The following is a 5,000-nucleotide window of genomic DNA, read 5'->3' as shown; positions in this document are numbered from 1 at the left end:
CAGCGCCGTCCTAGGTACTTGGTCGGTTTCGAGAGAGGCGCAATCGCCCGGAGTTAGGCGAGTAGACGGTTTTAGTGCGAACACCCTTGCTCCCAACTGAGCTTGCCGCTGCCGACAGAGGCCCGGGAGCGTGCTGTCGTGGCATTGCCGGCGGGAGACAACACGCGCCACCTATGGTGACCGGCAGCTCCAACGCCAGCGCCACACAAGGGCAAAGCCCCACTTGGGTGCAGAAGCGAACTCTCCCAGCACAGCGCACGCGCCAACACGTCCGCACAACTGCGATACAAACCACCTGCGAGAACCGCTGGGGCGACCGAGCAGCAGACGGCGTCGCGGCGCCGAGTGCCAGGCGGCGGCGCATCCTCAACGCACACAGTCCTCAATCAGACCAGCACACTGCAGATGTCCACCGCGCTTCGCACCGGGCTCGGCTGAACCAACTTTGGCCGCCAGGCGCCGCGTGCAGGGTGCGCCGCAGCGTAGCTGCGCCGCCTGCCGGGCCCGTCGGCTGGCGCTCCTGCCACTCGGCGCCCCCCACCAGCCGCCTGTTGCGCGTGCGCCCACGCAGCGCGCGGCCAACACGCCGGGCGGCCCCCCTTCACCGGCCGGGAACAGTCCCACCAAGCCACCGCCGCGTATCGCTTCATACCCACATGGGCCTAGTCACGCGTGTGGATGTGGCGGGTACCGCTGAAACAACCGGTTAATAGCTGTACCGATCGTCGCCATCACAGATTCACCTCCAGCGTGAACAACCGCTCAACAACGGATTTCCAGTTCATTTGCGTATCTTGGGCAGTAAACGTAGATGTCCACCTACATTTGCGAATTCAACAATTCTTGCATGCCAGGATGTCATGTGTCACGACACGCTACATCAGACCACATACACACTGCGACATGTGCAGAAGAGAACACGTGGAAGGTGGCCCGCGCACGTATGCGATGTACCTTCCGCGATCCACTGTCAACCGGCATCTGCGGCATGTCCCAGATATGGAACGCGGTCCACCAGGGTAGCACTTTGTGTGAGGCAATACGACAAAGTCGGAATACACGCGTCACTACATCAGACGGCTCACGCTGACCTGACCTGACCTGACTCACCGCACCACCACCCCCAGCGACCCAGGGTGACATACAATGCGTTCGTACGTTCCTCCCACACGCCTCTACGGCGTACCACAGTGCAACCTAGCTGTTATTGGGAGACGAGACAAGTAGCATCAAGCACAACATATGGAAATTGAGATTCGACACCGTTGGGCACAGCCAGCGTACGGTCACACGTATCACACTACTTCACTCTGTACGTAACGACCGATGATCGGTACAGCGTGTGGGTTACGCGTACGACATCAGCGGACAATGGACACAGACCATACCACGACGTACACTGAGGGCGTCGACATCTGAATGCAACTGAACAGCTGCGAGGCTCATTTAACACTCAAACGCCAGACCGACCAGCTTGAGAGGACAGAGACACAAAGAGGGGGACAGAGGGGGACAGAGGGGGGGGAGGGGGGGGGTCGGCGATATAGTCCTATTGCAGTACAATTGACAGTGGATAGCAGGAATATGTGGAAAGTAAGCAACACTCGCAAGACATCTACATGAGGATAACAACGACACCAGAGATTCCGAGCAGTGAACTATGTTAGGCAAAGGGACAACGTGGGTTAGGTTAAGGGACAACGTGGGTTAGGTTAAGGGACAACGTGGGTTAGGTTAAGGGACAACGTGGGTTAGGTTAAGGGACAACGTGGGTTAGGTTAAGGGACAACGTGGGTTAGGTTAAGGGACAACGTGGGTTAGGTTAAGGGACAACGTGGGTTAGGTTAAGGGACAACGTGGGTTAGGTTAAGGGACAACGTGGGTTAGGTTAAGGGACAACGTGGGTTAGGTTAAGGGACAACGTGGGTTAGGTTAAGGGACAACGTGGGTTAGGTTAAGGGACAACGTGGGTTAGGTTAAGGGACAACGTGGGTTAGGTTAAGGGACAACGTGGGTTAGGTTAAGGGACAACGTCGGTTAGGTTAAGGGACAACGTGGGTTAGGTTAAGGGACAACGTGGGTTAGGTTAAGGGACAACGTGGGTTAGGTTAAGGGACAACGTGGGTTAGGTTAAGGGACAACGTGGGTTAGGTTAAGGGACAACGTGGGTTAGGTTAAGGGACAACGTGGGTTAGGTTAAGGGACAACTTGAGTTAGGTTAAGGGACAACTTGAGTTAGGTTAAGGGACAACTTGAGTTAGGTTAAGGGACAACTTGAGTTAGGTTAAGGGACAACTTGAGTTAGGTTAAGGGACAACTTGAGTTAGGTTAAGGGACAACTTGAGTTAGGTTAAGGGACAACTTGAGTTAGGTTAAGGGACAACTTGAGTTAGGTTAAGGGACAACTTGAGTTAGGTTAAGGGACAAATTGAGTTAGGTTAAGGGACAAATTGAGTTAGGTTAAGGGACAAATTGAGTTAGGTTAAGGGACAAATTGAGTTAGGTTAAGGGACAAATTGAGTTAGGTTAAGGGACAAATTGAGTTAGGTTAAGGGACAAATTGAGTTAGGTTAAGGGACAAATTGAGTTAGGTTAAGGGACAAATTGAGTTAGGTTAAGGGACAACTTGAGTTAGGTTAAGGGACAAATTGAGTTAGGTTAAGGGACAACTTGAGTTAGGTTAAGGGACAACTTGAGTTAGGTTAAGGGACAACTTGAGTTAGGTTAAGGGACAACTTGAGTTAGGTTAAGGGACAACTTGAGTTAGGTTAAGGGACAACTTGAGTTAGGTTAAGGGACAACTTGAGTTAGGTTAAGGGACAACTTGAGTTAGGTTAAGGGACAACTTGAGTTAGGTTAAGGGACAACTTGAGTTAGGTTAAGGGACAACTTGAGTTAGGTTAAGGGACAAATTGAGTTAGGTTAAGGGACAAATTGAGTTAGGTTAAGGGACAAATTGAGTTAGGTTAAGGGACAACTTGAGTTAGGTTAAGGGACAAATTGAGTTAGGTTAAGGGACAAATTGAGTTAGGTTAAGGGACAACTTGAGTTAGGTTAAGGGACAACTTGAGTTAGGTTAAGGGACAACTTGAGTTAGGTTAAGGGACAACTTGAGTTAGGTTAAGGGACAACTTGAGTTAGGTTAAGGGACAACTTGAGTTAGGTTAAGGGACAACTTGAGTTAGGTTAAGGGACAACTTGAGTTAGGTTAAGGGACAACTTGAGTTAGGTTAAGGGACAACTTGAGTTAGGTTAAGGGACAACTTGAGTTAGGTTAAGGGACAACTTGAGTTAGGTTAAGGGACAAATTGAGTTAGGTTAAGGGACAAATTGAGTTAGGTTAAGGGACAAATTGAGTTAGGTTAAGGGACAACTTGAGTTAGGTTAAGGGACAACTTGAGTTAGGTTAAGGGACAACTTGAGTTAGGTTAAGGGACAACTTGAGTTAGGTTAAGGGACAACTTGAGTTAGGTTAAGGGACAACTTGAGTTAGGTTAAGGGACAAATTGAGTTAGGTTAAGGGACAAATTGAGTTAGGTTAAGGGACAACTTGAGTTAGGTTAAGGGACAACTTGAGTTAGGTTAAGGGACAACTTGAGTTAGGTTAAGGGACAACTTGAGTTAGGTTAAGGGACAAATTGAGTTAGGTTAAGGGACAAATTGAGTTAGGTTAAGCGATAATCTGGTACAGCCACAGTTAGGTTAAGCGATAATCTGGTACAGCCACAGTTAGGTTAAGCGATAATCTGGTACAGCCACAGTTAGGTTAAGCGATAATCTGGTACAGCCACAGTTAGGTTAAGCGATAAACTGGTACAGCCACAGTTAGGTTAAGCGATAAACTGGTACAGCCACAGTTAGGTTAAGCGATAAACTGGTACAGCCACAGTTAGGTTAAGCGATAAACTGGTACAGCCACAGTTAGGTTAAGCGATAAACTGGTACAGCCACAGTTAGGTTAAGCGATAAACTGGTACAGCCACAGTTAGGTTAAGCGATAAACTGGTACAGCCACAGTTAGGTTAAGCGATAAACTGGTACAGCCACAGTTAGGTTAAGCGATAAACTGGTACAGCCACAGTTAGGTTAAGCGATAAACTGGTACAGCCACAGTTAGGTTAAGCGATAAACTGGTACAGCCACAGTTAGGTTAAGCGATAAACTGGTACAGCCACAGTTAGGTTAAGCGATAAACTGGTACAGCCACAGTTAGGTTAAGCGATAAACTGGTACAGCCACAGTTAGGTTAAGCGATAAACTGGTACAGCCACAGTTAGGTTAAGCGATAAAGTTGGTTAAATTTGGTATTGTGTGGGAAGGGGGCAGAGAGAGAGGGGGGGGGGTGGATAGTGGTGGCAGTACACGGATGCCTGAGTCACCGTCAGATACGTCACGTCGGTTCGATGCTTGTAGCAAGAGGCTGGCGGATGTGTGTCTCTCACTTCTGCAATTTTTCATGTGGTATAACACGAGGGCGGGGGATGATATTTGGTGCCCCTCTGTGTAGGATGTGTGTTGGTGGTGTTGATTTATCTGAGCAATGGTAGTTGTCGGAGGAGTGGGGTATTGTGCTTTTATAGGTGGACCTACTGCTCTGGTTATCATAGTGTCGACGGTGCAATGTGGCAGAGAGGATGCACTCGACATTGTCGCATTCCAGATGTTTACGTATTGTGTGTCTCCGTTGCAGGCCGAGAGTGGTGCATGTTCGAGTGTCTGGCTGACGTGCGATTCACGTTGTGTGCCCAGTCTTACAGCACGTATAGGGACATTCGCATAAATCATCTATATTTGGCCTTGCATCATTTACTAAGCAGTGCCGTGAGACGACCGAACTATTAGGAAAGTACTGATGTACCGCATAATGTTTACCTTCCACCACACGGCGAGTATCGACTGTGCCCAGCGTTGCCACCGCAGGCAGCGGTCACCGTCACCATTGTGCGGCGGAACGGAACATCTATATCCTCAGAGGAGCACTCTTTGCCGCCGGGCGTCAC

The sequence above is a fragment of the Schistocerca gregaria genome, unplaced genomic scaffold, assembly GCF_023897955.1.
Source record: "Schistocerca gregaria isolate iqSchGreg1 unplaced genomic scaffold, iqSchGreg1.2 ptg001244l, whole genome shotgun sequence".
Taxonomy (NCBI): Eukaryota; Metazoa; Arthropoda; class Insecta; order Orthoptera; family Acrididae; genus Schistocerca; species Schistocerca gregaria.
The sequence above is the reverse complement of the archived record's forward strand: the minus strand, read 5'-3'. Positions refer to the sequence as shown.